The sequence below is a fragment of the Chenopodium album genome, chromosome 19, assembly GCF_948465745.1.
Source record: "Chenopodium album chromosome 19, dcCheAlbu1.1, whole genome shotgun sequence".
NCBI classification, from domain to species: Eukaryota; Viridiplantae; Streptophyta; class Magnoliopsida; order Caryophyllales; family Amaranthaceae; genus Chenopodium; species Chenopodium album.
Genome location: NC_137852.1, coordinates 18,429,805 through 18,445,215, shown reverse-complemented (window position 1 = coordinate 18,445,215; position 15,411 = coordinate 18,429,805). Strand labels below are relative to the sequence as shown.

The 15,411-nt window shown below is 34.8% G+C and overlaps 1 long non-coding RNA gene across 4 annotated transcripts; it reads left to right on the top strand.

Annotated features, from left to right (window-relative positions):
• Positions 1 to 9,629: 9,629 nt before the first annotated feature.
• Positions 9,630 to 14,194, top strand: LOC145594848 (uncharacterized). Of its 4 annotated transcripts, none has more exons than XR_014102879.1 (5): positions 9,630 to 9,856; positions 10,137 to 10,593; positions 10,683 to 10,769; positions 11,396 to 11,821; positions 11,903 to 14,194. It is a non-coding gene; the product is annotated as an uncharacterized LOC145594848 (long non-coding RNA). The 4 variants fall into 4 exon arrangements; XR_014102882.1 differs by having other exon boundaries at positions 10,098 to 10,593; XR_014102881.1 differs by having other exon boundaries at positions 9,630 to 10,354; positions 10,475 to 10,593.
• The last annotated feature ends 1,217 nt before the right edge of the window (positions 14,195 to 15,411 follow it).

The following is a 15,411-nucleotide window of genomic DNA, read 5'->3' as shown; positions in this document are numbered from 1 at the left end:
CTAAGCTTGCTTTTGCTTGCCGAAAAAAAAAAATTAAGTTGAATTACCTACAAGGTTTTTGATTGGTAAAATAAAATTGAAATTATCAAATTTTATGCATGCAAAATAATATACTGTATAAATTAAAATAACTTTCCTATTGACCCGATCATAATATGCTTAATTTTTTTATCTAATCAAAGATCAAAAGTTTTCTACGGAGAAAAAAAAAGTCATAATGCAAAACAATAAGCGCGAATTGTATCAAGTATATGGTACACATTACATCAATAACACTCTTATAAATAAATTCATCTAGGGGACTGGAACCTAACCACTAAGAATTGATCCCTGAATTCAAATGGGTGAACCGGTTAGAACACCCAAAAAAAAACCACCTTTTAACTACTAATTACGGTAATAATTAGTACACTACTTTGATTCATTTCCTGTAATAACAAAAAATCAACAACAATTAGATTCACTTAACGATTTCTCAACGTACAAGAACAATCGAAACACAAAACGATCACGTGGGCCAATACTAAGACAATGTACTTATGTACTCCCTCAATTTTTAAATACTTGCTCCATTTCTTCATGTGCGGAGTTTTAGGAGAAATTGGAGAAAGTAATAAAATATAGAGGTAGTGGGGTAGTTGGGAAAATAAAAAAATTGTAAAAAGCAATAGTAGTGGAAGAATAGGAGAAGAGAGAATATTATGTTGGATCCACCAAGTGTGAGAAATGAATTAATATTGTATAAGCTTTCCAAAAAAGGAAATGAAGCAAGTATTTAAAAACGGCCGGAAAAGAAAAGTGGAGCAAGTATTAAAAAAACGGAGGGAGTGCATAGTAATAACATACAAGTATAACTTATACTGTTGTGGGATTATTTGATTTGATAATCAAACTCATTTTGTTGTCTTTTCGAGCACCTAAACATGATATTATGCTTGCATCTATAATCCTTATAATCTCATAATTGTGTTAATGAATTCATTTTGTTAGTTGTGTTTAATGTTTATTTAGAGGCTAAATTATGTTAATTAGGTAAAAATTTCTTATCTTTGTCTTCCTTGTGCAATATTATAAAGCATAGTTAATGGGATATATTTATTTGTTTGTAGGAGAGAAAAATAATTAAAAAAGAGTGTAAATAGGGTTGGTCGGAGTGAAATAATAAAATAGTTGTGCAATCTTACCAAAGAAAGTAGTGTTGCAATTATTATGATATGGACTGTGGCAAGGTTACCTGAGTTATTTTGTTACGGGTTACACGAGTTATTCAGTCAAGGGTTACTCGAGTAACTCAGTCAGGGGTTACTTGAAGGGTTGGGACAAGGGTTACTCGAGGGGTTTGTTCGGTCAAGGATTACTTGAGCGGTTCGGACAAGGGTTACTCAGGGGGTTCACTTGGTCAAGGGTTACTTGAGGGATTACTCGGTCAGGGGTTACTCGGTCAGGGGTTACTTGATCATGAGTTACTTGAGCAACTCGGACAGTGGTTACTAAAATCAGTGGTTATTTCAAGAGTTCGGTCACGGGTTACTTGTGGGTTTAGTCAAGGGTTACTCAATAAGGGGTTACTTGAGGGGGAGGAGTTACTCGGTTAAGGGTTACTCGAGGGGTTCACTCATGGACTACTCGAGGGGTTACCGAGTCAAGGGTTACTTAAGGGGTTACTCGATAAAGAGTAACTCAAGTAACCCCTGACCAAGTAACTTGAGTAAACTCAGCAACTCGATTAACCCCTGACCGAGAAACTTGAATAACCCCGACAACTCGAGTAATCTCATACCGAGAAACTCGAGTAACCCTTTCCGTACAATACAACAAGCTACATACAAAAATTTGTGATTATATAATATAAAATATAGTTAATAAGATATATTTATTTGTTCGTAGGTAAGAGAAATAATAAAAAAAAAAGTGTAAATGGGGTTGGTAAAAGAGAAATAATAAAATAGTTATGGACTCTTACCAAAGAAAGTAGTGTGGCAATTATTATGAAACGGACTGTGGCAGGGGTTACCTGGGTTAATTTGTTACGGGTTACCCGAGTTATTCAGTTAGGGAATAATCGAGTTTTTCAGTCAGGGGTTACTTGAGGGTTTGGGACAAGGGTTACTTGAAGGGTTCGCTCGATCAAGGGTTAATTAAGGGGTTCGGTTAGGGGTTAATCAAGGGGTTCACTTGGTCAAAAGTTACTTGAGAGGTTAATCGATCAGAGCGGGGTTACTCAAGTTACTTAGTCAAGGGTTACTCGATCATGAGTTACTTGAGCAGCTCGGTCAATGGTAATCAGTCATGGGTTATTTCAAGAGTTTGGTCAGGGGTTACTTAAGGGTTTAGTCATGGGTTACTCAATAAGGGGTTACCTGAGGGGGAAGGGTTTTACTCGAGGGGTTCAGTCATGGATTACACAAGGGGTTGTTGCGTCAGGGGTTACTCGATAAGGACTAACTCAAGTAACCTCTAGCCTAATAACTTAAGTAACCCTAACAACTCGAGTAAACCCTTACCGAGAAACTTGAGTAACCCCGACAACTTGGAGTAATCCCATATCGACAAACTCGAGTAGCCCTTGATGCATGGTACAACAGGTTGCATACAAAAATTTTTGATTCTACATTATAAAGTATAGTTAGTGGGATATATTTATTTGTTCGTAGGAATAAGAAATAATAAAATAAGTTGTAAATTAGGTTAATCAAATAGAAATTATAAAATAATTGTGGACTCTTACCAAAGAAAATAGTTTTAAATTATTATGAAACAGACTGTGGCAGGGGTTACTTGAGTTATTTTGTTAGGGCTACCCGAGTTATTCAGTCAGGGGTTACTCGAATTACTCAGTAAGGGGTTACTTGAGTGTAGTGTTTGGGACAAGGGTTAATTGAGGGGTTATACTCGATCAAGGGTTACTTGAGAGGTTCAGGCAGAGATTACTCAAGGGATTCACTTGGTAAAGGATTACTTGAGAGATTACTCGGTCAAGGGTTACTCGAGTTACTTAGTCAAGGGTTACTTGATCATGAGTTACTCGAGCAACTCGGTCAGTGGTTACTCAGTCAAGGGTTATTTCAGGAGTTTGGTAAGGGGTTACTTGAGGGTAGTCAAGGGTTTACTCAATCAGGGTTTACTTAAGGGGGGAGGGATTACTCGGTTAAGGGTTACTCGATGGGTTCAGTCATGGATTAATCGAGGAGTTACTGGATTAGGGGTTACTCGATAAGGACTAACTCAAGTAACCCTTGACCAAATAACTTGAGTAACCCCAACAACTCGAGTAACCCCTGATCGAGAAACTCGAGTTACTTAGTCAAGGGTTACTTGATCATGAGTTACTTGAGCAACTCGGTCAGTGGTTACTTAGTCAAGGGTTATTTCAGGAGTTTGGTCAAGGGTTACTTGAGGGTTTAATCAAGGGTTACTCAATCAAGGTTTACTTAAGGGGGAAGGGTTACTCAGTTAAGGGTTACTTGAGGGTTTCAGTCATGGATTACTCGAGGGGTTACTTAAGGGGTTACTCGATAAGGACTAACTCAAGTAACCCCTAGCTAAATAACTTGGAGTAATCCCATTTCGAGAAACTCGAGTAACCCTTGATGCATGGTACAACAGGCTGCATACAAAAATTTGTGATTTTATTATTATATAAAGTATAGTTAGTGGGATGTATTTATTTGTTCGTAGGAATAAGAAATAATAATAATAATAAAAAAGTATACGTTGGGTACATTACATACAAACAAAAAAATAATTGTGGACTCTTACCAAAGAAAGTAGTGTTTAAATTATTATGAAACAGACTGTGGCAAAGGTTATCTGAGTTTTTTTTTTGTTAGGGGTTACCCGAGTTATTCAGTCAGGGGTTACTCGAGTTAATCGATAAGGGGTTACTTGAGGGTTTGGGACAATGGGTACTCAAGGGGTTCAGTCGGTCAAGGGTTACTTGAGGGGTTCAGACAGGGGTTACTCGAGGGGTTCACTTGGTAGTTGGTAAAGGATTACTTGAGAGGTTACTCGGTCAAGGGTTACTCGAGTTACTTAGTCAAGGGTTACTTTGTCAAGTAACCCCTGACCAAGTAACTTGAGTAACCCCAACAACTCGAGTAACCCCTAACCGAAAAATATTTAACACAAAGCCAGATAAAGCTCAAACATGTGATCCAATCCAAGCAATGATATTAGCTTTTTCTGGTTTTTTGTACTCTATATCAACATAAGTGCCAATGCTTATCAATTTTTTGTGATATAAATAATTGCTAACATTAACATATTTCGATATGAAATAATTATATCTTACTCACTCATTCCAATAATTTATATTTCATACAACTACGAACTCATGAACAAAATAATAAAAACTTTACCAAATAGATTTATTTTATTTATTCACTAATGGCTTCCTATTACTTATTAGGGCTTGTTCACATTTACTGAACTGAGCTGAACTGAACTGATTGAAGCTGAACTGAACTGAACTGATTGGAGCTGAACTGAATTGAACTGAGCTGAAATGAATATTTTATAAGAGAGGGAAATTAGGAGCTGAACTGAACTGAACTGATTGGAGCTGAGCTGAACTGAACTGAACTGAAATTAAGTAAATATGAACAGGCCCTTAGTCTCAAGTATGCCATGCAAACCAAATATATAATATTCACTAGCAATTGCTGATTAAGTCAAATTATTTCAGCCAAAAACTGAATTCATAATAATATCGTTCCACACACATTTACTTGTGACTTAATTAATTCCTAAAATTTAAAGTTACATGAATTATATATTAGTCAACATTCTACATACTTTTTAACAAGTATCACTATTCAAGTTTCTTTTATCAACAATGGAAAAAAAAAATTTACTTACATGTTCCTTCTCTATATTCAAGGACACTAATAATGATAAGTAAATTAAATCAAGTCAAAACATATATAATGACTTTCATGCAACACATAATATTTGTAACAATATTCTTCTTATAAGAGACTAAATCATACAATTAAGTCAATAATGATTAATCAAAACTATACATTCAAAATAATAAATATCATGAAAGCCTACATACCCACAAGAAATTATTCAAAAAAATATAAACCACAAATCAAACATCTATTCCAATCCAAGCAATGCTATTAACTTTACTACTTTTCTATACTTCATTCATACATAGCAACATAAGTGTCAATACTTATCAATTGTGTGTGACATAAATAATTAATAATGTCAGTATATTTCAATATAAAATAATTATTGTTACACATTCATTTCAATAATTTATATTTCATATAAGAATACATTCATGCACAAACTTACAAAAACTAAACCAAATAATTTATTTTTACAACTCTCTAATAGTTTCCTAAATTATATTAACAAAACGATGCGCATAGTAATACGTAATAAATACTATACATACAACAGAAAGCCGTTTGAAATATATTTCGATATAAAATGACTATCTTACACGTTCATTGCAATATTTTGTATTTCATAGTACTATGAATTCAAACACAAAATAACAATGACTAATCCAAATATATATGTTTAGCTCTTCACAAATAGAATCCTAATTTCACATAAGAAAATCAAGAGACCACTTTAGAAATCACTTCAGATATTCGGGCAATTAGCTTAGGATAGGGGCATGGCCAAAGTTATAATTACTTGCCTGATTTAATATCCGGTGATGGACTGATGGAGGATTGTAGACACCTAAAAATGTCTCCCCAAAACGAAACTCAATGATGAACGACATTTTGCCGCCATTACTCGTCGGGTTAAGTATTTAATCTTAAGAGTGCTTAAAAATCCACATTCAGCTAAACACAGCTTACAAATTAGTAAATAGATTAGTCTAAACATTTAGTCAAACTCAGTCCAACTCACATTGTAGCCCAAACCCTTTTTAATCCATTTCATGATTTATTAATTAAGCCTGATTTATAACTAATAAAACCCTAAATAGGTCCGAAACTCTGAAATGGTGCCTAGATATCACGTACTTTTTTTTTTAAAGGGGGAGATTAAAATTCATTAATAATAAGGCATACGACACTTACATAAGAGATCGTAATCGAACAATACAGAGACAACAGAACCATTACAAGTTTGAAAAAAAGGAAACCACAATTGCACGCGCAAAACGACATTCTTAAATACCCTTGGCTCATATAACGCTGTCCTATGCAGCCTCTTGCAAGGGGGTCTGGCAATATGTTGCAGTTTCTGACGTGAACCTTCATTGACTCAGAATCCCGTACTCCTCGACCAGAAATCAAACTTGGTACCATACACTTCGCCATTGACAATACAATCTCTAATTCAAACACGGACCCCAGCTTGGAAGCGTAACCCTTTAGCACAAACCAATAGAAGATCAAACCAAATCCCCAAAGCCAAAACACCCGGTTCAAATCATGCACCAGAAGATCGGTACACCGATCTGCACACCCCATAGCACACAAACGCACCACACAAAAAGAAAAAATAACAAACCCTAAAAAACAACACACACAACGACTAAAATAAGAAAAAGACAGAAAATTAAAAACGAGACCTACAAACGATACCCTAGCAAAAGACCTCGCAACCAATCCTAGACCCACCATCCAAGCGCCGAGGTTCACCAACCCGACCCACAAACCACCGTACGAGGAAGCCCGACCCGCTGCAACCCGCCCGAGAAGCCCAAACCCCAAACAACCATGAACCGCGGCAACGACGTCTGGAAACACCAGACTGAGACCGGCCCTACGCGAGGGACTCAGAGGAAACACCCTCCCCGTTCTCCTGCAACACGTCGCGACGACGATGGCCACGGCGGAGGAGCAGCGACATAGCGGGGAAGCGGGGAAAAGGAACGGTGGCAAACCGGCAACAAGGCCGGTGAGGGATAGCGGCGGTCGGAAAGGGAAAGCGGCGCCAAACGCTAGGACGACCGGACAAAAAACCAAAGCAAAAAAAGAAAAAAACACCTCAAAGAGGTAGATCGGAGGCTCGCCGACATAATGGCATGGGCGGTGAGCCTCACACCCGCCGGCGAGCCTCATGGCCGGAGTGAAAAGAGAGAAGACGGTTGGGGGATTTTTGGGGGGAGAGAGAGAGAGAAAAGCGATTTTTCTCTTTTTGGGGTTTAGTTAGATATCACGTACTTAAAGATTAAGAAATGGGGTTTAAATGAATTTGGACAGAAAATTGGGAAATAGATTTGCCGTATCATGATTGGATCCTCCGCGGCGCATTTCACTTCTAGGGTTTCGTGCATCACCCTGTTCATTTCTTCTATAAATACGAGGTTGCCTATGCGTGCCGAATTCATGAATAACCCATAAAAAATTATTTTTGCTACCTTTGATTCAAGTACAAATGCCAAGTCAATTAATTTATTAACCTATTTCCTTCCATAGGAAACAATCGAAAACAAGCCTTTTAAATTGTTACAAACCTATAAGCTTAGAAATCATCAGTTTTTATTAAGTTACCTAATATACATTTCTTTTCAAAATCATTACCTACTTGGAAAAAAAAAAGACCTCACATTACCACATTTCAAAGCAAGAATAATAAGTTTTAAAGTTCACACTAGCAGTCTTCTTGGATGTGTTTTTTATTAATATCAAAATTTTATTATTTTTGAGTGCATGGAATTAGATATGTACGTTTTAAAACACGTCTTGGAGACAGTGAAAAATTAAAAGAGACAAAAAAAAATGCGGGCGGAAGGAGTAATAACATATATTAACGTTTTAAAGCCCGACCTCTCTTACATAAGACGTCACAAGAACAAGTTATCTATGCTATAATAAGATAAAAACCTTTAAATAATTGTCCGGCAAATATAACTTATGAAGTAGTTTACATAACTTGTTCTCTTCCATAAAAAAAGTTTAAAACTATACACTTATTTTACTTTTTAAACTTTCCAATCTTTCCAAATTCACTCACACTATTATTACAAAAAATTTAACAATCAAAATAACCACTTTATAACAATTCCTTAATAAATCACACTCTTATTTTCCGCCTTTCATAACCCGTCATTAACCATTTGTATTTACAATTCTCATCAACATTTTCACTTCAAACTCATAACTTTCAAGAACTACCAAAACGAAACCCCCCCCCCCACATTGCCACAACTCTAACCACGAATGACACATTATACTACAACTTAGCATATGTGGTCCTCTTTTCCCTTGCAGCAACACGTGTTCCTCTCTTTTCTCCTACTTCAATTCTGTCTTCTTCCATGCTCACCTTTACTTAATTATTTGCCTTTTTTTCTTTATTTTATGCAAGTATTTTTTTCTCTTTATTTTACATTGATTTGGAACTTCAATTTAATTTTTTTTTGACACATTTAGAGAATCACTATTAAAAAAAACAATGACACAACAAATTAGTAATGAGATTTGATGACAAGCTCAATATTGTATAGTGATTACTCTTAATTTTTTCTAGCTCGAAATAATACTCCTAGATCACAATTGATTTAGTAATATACTCCTAATTGTTTTTCCACATTTCTAAAACTACAGTTGTTCTAACTTTGGAAAGAAAGGTAATTGCAATGATCTTACTTTTTAGATTCTGCTCTTCAACTTCATATGACAGCAAAGGTACTCCAAGCAATATACTCAATTTTTAACATTAAGATAAAATTTAGAATAATCTGAGCAAATTTAGAATACTCACCATACAATATACTCATTTCTAATTACAAACATCTTGATATAACAAACTTTTTCACACTAACTTCCAAGGTAATATACTCATTTCTATAAAATTTCAGATTGTAGATTAATTATGTTAGCATAAAAATTTCCTAAAATGTAATTCTATAACAAACTTTCAGCTGCTTCTCTAACTTTATGTTTCACATTTTCTTCTAGCTGCTAGCAAAGGAACTCACCACATTTACACCACTTTGTACTTCTAATTAAATTATACTTTGTCCGCATAATGATGAATTTAAAATCATTATTATCGTTAAAAAAAACAAACAATCAACTTACCATACTCATATTGTAAATCAAACCAATTCCACAACACCTATCAACTAACCAATATAGTAACCATAACACTATTTTTGTCCCTTCAATAAAAAGCCCAACTCACAACCAAAGCCAAATCAATATGCAATAGTCTACAAACCTACAAACCTTTTCATTTCTACTAAAATACATTCTACAATTAAAAATAATACTAATCCCTTTGAGCAACTAATTTACTATATTTCCTTATAACACAATCTATGTGACACTTTACATTTAGCAACATTATTATCACTTAATTAAAACAACAATGCGAACCTCCAATCCAACATCATAACTTATACGCAAAACAAATACGTAAATTTCCCACATTGCCTCACCTCTAAACAAGCATTACACGCTAAGCGTCAAACTAACACCGCGCGCTACACGCGCGTAAACTCCCCTAGTACCCTATAAAAGCACCAACACTCAAAAAATTGGGGTTCCTTATGAACAGTGTGCTGACCAAATTGCCCCTGTATTTGTACTTGCAATTCCTTATCTACAGTGTTGTGACTGATTTGCCCTCAATAAATTCCATGTGCATCATTGACATATCACTGACTGAGCACATGGGTGGTCTCTCTCCTCCATACCTTTTAGTCTCTCTCCTTCCTCAACTATCCTCTGCTTGCCGTAACTGGGGTGCTTTCCATCTCCTTAATCATGGCGTCCCCAATACCCTCCTTAATAAATTGCGCACAGTTGGGTCATTCTTCTTTGAAGATCTAGATGTTTATGAGAAGCTTAAGTATGGTTGTGATCAGGGTTCTGCTGCTTCTGAAGGGTATGGAAGTCGGATGCTTGTTATGCGATCTAGATGCGCACAGGTGGTTTCCAAATCTTCAATCATCATCTTCTCTATTGTTCAAGTGTTGGGAAGTACGGTCTAGGGTTTTTAGTTTTCTTTTTCAGTTTAGTCAATGTAGGGTTCTTCTAAGATAGATTATTGAGCTAATAGTCTTCTTGTAGGGTTTTTAATTGCATCTTTTTGGAATTTTCGTTTGAATGTGTCAGTTTTTTAAGGTTTTGTTTGATTGTTTGGTCATAATTTTATACATTGATCTTTAGTTTGGTTGAAAACCTTCAATAAACATGAACGATGGACAGAAGAGGGTGTATGTTGGAGCAGGGGATCAGATGTTGTGGTGAAGGTTAAAATTGGAGTGGGTTATTTCAATACGACCTCCAGATCCCCAATTTCCCTTCTTCGAAAATTGATGGCGACAACAGAGATTGAACAATAGAGAAGATGATGATCGAAGATTTGGACGAAGACGAGAATATCGACAACAACTCGAATGCCGTAAAACTCAGCAAAGTCAATTGTAACCAGACCAGCCTTATCCGCTCAAAGTTTGATTTAATTGTTTGATTATTGAATCAGTTTGGTTTGAATTGAATTTCAATTGTGATCTAATGAGTTGAGTGATCTTTTTGTGTCGTAGGGTTCTTATGAAATTCACTAGGAGATACAATTGATGCAATTCACAGATTATTTCGCACGGGCTTTTCAGGGTGAATTCTGCCCAATTTCCATGGGTCAAGACATTCAGGGAACCTCTAGGTGCTAAAATTTCTGAGGCAAGAATTATTTTTAGTATAATTATTAATTCTGTTTTAGTATTGAGCTATTGATCACTTTTTTTTTTGCAGGTTATATTGGAAGTCTGGAATAGTTCTTGACAAAAACGAAAAATTAGCTAACATAATTTGGTATATTGGAACTCTGGAACAGTTCAGGTATTTTGATTTTTTCTTTCTTTTGGAATTTTGGTATATTTTGGGCTGTATTTTGAGTTTTTTTTTTTTTTTTTGCTAAAATTGTATTTATTGTGATTTAATTAACTACATGGTTCCTTCTGAAAAAAAAAAATTAACTACGGGCTTGTTTGGCATTGTTTTTTGTTTTTAGTTTTCTGTTTTTTTGAAAACCGAAAACCAAAAACAGGAAACAAGGAAAAGTTGTTTCCACTTTTCTGTTGTCAGTTTTCAAAATTATCATGATTTTGATAAGTTTGACTAATTTTTAAATCATTATATGACATATATTATATGATTTTGAAAAACAAAAAACCAAAAATCAGGAAACCACATCGATGCCAAACGAACCCTACATGGTTTGGTGAAAAATTGGGAGAATTCAAGTGACTACAAATTTTGTTTCTGATCAAATGGCTGCACATGTTTGGTTATTAAACTTTTATACTACTCACACTCTCACAGTTAAAGCAATCCCTGGGCCCTTGAGCTGGGAAGATAGGTTTATTTTACTACGTATATAATTTTTGCTGTAGGCCATGTGTTTAATATGTTTCAAAATTTAATTTGGTTTATTGCCTGGATTATTCATTTTGCATTTGCTGAAGGAGGAAGTCATTATCGAACCTGCTTCCATAGAGCCTGAGCTTGACCTTCTTATGGAAAGATCAAAGAGTTGTTACAGCTCAGGCCCATATGAAGTTTCAGCTAGTGAAGAGTTTACTTATTCATGGAGAAAAAAAGTGATGAAATCAGTAGCCGAGCCAAGCTCTCCACCCTACGGGATTTTAAGCTCCGTCTGTGATCACCAAGGAAGTTTGGAAAACCAATAATTTCCAAGAATGGTTCTGGCTCAGGAGCTTTAGGCAGTAGAAATGTGAAGCAGAAGGCTAAAGGAGTTTGTCCAAGAAAAACAGAATGATCTACTGCCACATCTAAAGTGGGAACTCTTAAAATAGATTTAGTTAGGGACAGTCAATCAACCTGGTCTTCAAATGGTCAAATTTTGCAATGTGTTCCTGATCCTTCTTTGAGTATGTTTTCAGTTCTTATGAATAGTATTAGGTTACATGCTCACATACAGCTGGTATATTATTAACCAATTCTCTCATTAGGCACTGTTGCTGTGGATGATCTGGAATGTGGGGTTCAACAAGCTCCAAGCATTTAAGCAGATTTTGATGTTAATGAAGAGCTTAGCAGCTGCAGCAGCATCAGTGACAGTGCCAAAAAGGATATATCTGCCGATCATACCCAGAGGATAAAGAATTGTGAGTTTAATGTTGTTGAATGCTTTTTGTATTGTTATAAGCAGAATTTTTGGTTTCTTTATAAAAATTACCTTGTTAAATATTACAGTTGGATAATTGTGCAATTTTCTTGTTAAATATGATGTCATAGCTTAACATATAAGCTGGGTTTTGGGTCAAAGAGGTGGTTTAGTGTGGAGCCCATTAAAGTAGTAGTGAGATTAAATCATAGATTTTAGTATGGAACATCTAAATATGATAGTTTGGTCTGGTGCCAAATATGTGAAGGTCAGGGTATTGTTTTTAACATCTTATAAGGTTTATATATTTATTAGGGGGTTGTGGGGGGGGGGGGGGGGGGGGGCTTGGACCTAGCATTTTGCAGCATAATTTCACCTAGATCTCAGAGTTGGAATGTGGGTGAGGATTTGGATAATTAACATTAAGTGTTGCAAAGCTTTGTGGGATGAGTGGCACTATCAGACTTAAAGGTAAAATTCTTGGCATTTCTTGATGATCTTTAATTAATAAGGATTTTAATTACAATTATGAAATTTTTGGGAAGATAACACCTAATTTCTTGATGATTTCTTTATATGAATTGATAGTAGCTTCACAATATTCCAAATATTAAATTAATTTCGAAATTGGAAAACAAGAGACCCGTCAACAGTACCAATGCTGGAATGGCTGCTTTGCTTGAATCTCTCGAAATTGTAAGTTTCTTTTGCTACCATATCTTAATTTGGCTGGTAATACCTAAACCATACGTCTAAATTTTTGTATATATAGCAATGACTACATTTATGTATATTATGTGTGATCCCAATGCCATGTTTAGTATCCATAGTTGTAGCTCAATCACTATGATCTTGATGTCATTCACTTTTTTGATTGCTTAAGAAATGATTTCAAAGGCTTTTAAGGTTAAGTCTCATGCAAAGATCATGCCACGCATAAATTCTTTTGGGGTAATTGAATATATTGAGTAGTCCTATTGACTACTCACTCTATTTACTAATAAAAGTCTCCTAAGGGTTTTTGGCTCAAAGATTTAAAATTTAAAGATGGAGGGGTAAGGCTTTAGATAGATAGTGTAAAAAGAAAATAATTATATTGATAGTGTAGAGTGTAGACTGTAGACTGTAGTGTAAAAGAAAGATAAACCTTTTTTTTTTAAAAAAAAAACACACATCACTTGATAAAATTGAGGTGAATATGCCATTTATATATAAGATGTTAATTTGTAGATAGGAGGAGTATAACTTGATTTTATCGAGTGTGTGACAGGTTTGAGAAGGTGGGTATATGGGGCAGGGTGGGTGCATATAGGGTGAATGGCTCTTAATTTATGCTTGGTCCATGGCTAATGGCTGGGTATATATTTCATGTCCTTTATTTACATTACTAACTTATGAACTTCTGCCCTTAGTGGTCTGCTGTCTCTCCTGTCGTTTCCCTGGTAATATGTGACATTGCAATCTTGCATGAAGTGTGATAGGAGTGTAGAATCAAAGTTTCTCTTTATTTATGATTTTTGTCATTGAGACATGGACAAACAAAAGAGTTTTCGTACGGTCAGAGCCAGATGATGAAGATCGAACAAATGAACTTTATAGATTGGCAGTAGAGGTAACTCTTGCACACAAATTGTCAGATGCACCTAATAAAACAGGAGTAGAGAGACCTCCTGCACTAAAATCAGATGAACCTAACATATTAGCAGTAGAAGTTACTTTTGTACCTGAATCTTCTATTGAGAGGCCTCAAAGTGCATCACATTATGGTATGGGCTCTATGAATCAACAAATTCTCTCTTGTTTAACATTTATTGTCACATTTATTGAAGTGCCTTGTTCTACCTTTGAATAATTATTTAGGTTGGACAGTTGAAGAGTTTTGTGTACAGAAGGATTTAGATTGAGCTAACTGCAACTCTGTGCTTGATAGGTTTTTGGATGTTGAGCACGATATACTTAGGTGTCCCCATTTAAAGAATTTACGGGTTTCACCCCTTGGATCCAAGCATAGTTTCTCAAATAGAACATAGGAAGCTGTATAAATCCTTTTTTGCTACAAACTTGAACTATTACTATTTCTGAGACAATGTAAATAATTAACTTCCTCCTTGAGTTCACTATTTAATTTTTTTTTTCCTATTGATCCTAATTATAGATCTTCTCCCTTAAAATTAATGTAATGATCTATTTGTCATACTTAAATTATTTTAATTTTTTTTCTATTGGACTACTGTCATATATGTAGAAATATGTTAATGGAACCTGCTGTATAAATTAAGCGTTTATGCATACGATTGTTGTCATAATCAAATTAGAGCGATCGATAGAAGAATTGATTCTCTATTTGTTAAGAACATGGATTCACACACAAATGAAAGACCCAAAACTTACAGCATTAAAGAATAGTGCTAAAAAATTAAGATCATATAATTAAAGATTGAAAAATTAATACTCATATTATATTATCATAATAGCCCTATTCAATATGGGGGCAAATCAAGAGATCACTTAAGAAAATTACGGTAATTAAGGAAATTAGCTTATGAAAGAAAATTAAGGCAATTATCTTAGGATGTTAAAAAAAAGGATAGTGATAGAGAAACCGCTTAGTCTTTTATACCAAGATGTTCAAGTACTAAATGATTGTTTACTTAATATAGCTTGATCACGAACTCATTGATTAATTCTTAATTAACATAAACTCGCCTCCTGAACTTATTAGATATGATTAGGATATAAAGAGAGAAAGATCTAAAGGAAATGAGAAAAAGAGCGAGCAAGTGAAAAGTTCAATTTAACAATTTGAGAGAGAAAAGAGAGGGATCAATTACGAAATAACACATGAGAGAGAGCGAGAAAGAGAAATAGATAGTAAAAGAGAAAACATTTAATAAAGATTATTAGAGAAAAGCCAATTAAGAAAAATCCCTTAATAAAAAGAGGGAGAACACTTGAAAAAAATTACTTATGAAAATAAGTAAATTGTCTTAGAAAAAAGGTTACTAAAATGCTAAAAAGAAAGAGAGACCACTTAAGAAATATCATCAAGAAAAAGAAAGATCACTAAAAAAAGAACAATAACTTAAGAAAAGCAAGGTAATTAGTTTAGGAGAAACTTAGGGCAATTAGGGACAATTAGTTTAGGAGAGAAACTTAGGGAAATTAGCTTAGGAGAGGGAGAGAAAGAAACCATGAGTGAGAGAGACAACTTAAGAAAGATCCATCGCCTAAGAAAGTTAAGACGATTAGCTTATGAAAACATAATTATCTTAGGAAAAAGGCTTACTAAAATGCGAGCGAAAAAGAGACCACACAAAAGACCACTTAAGAAAATCAAGGCAATTATCTTAAGAG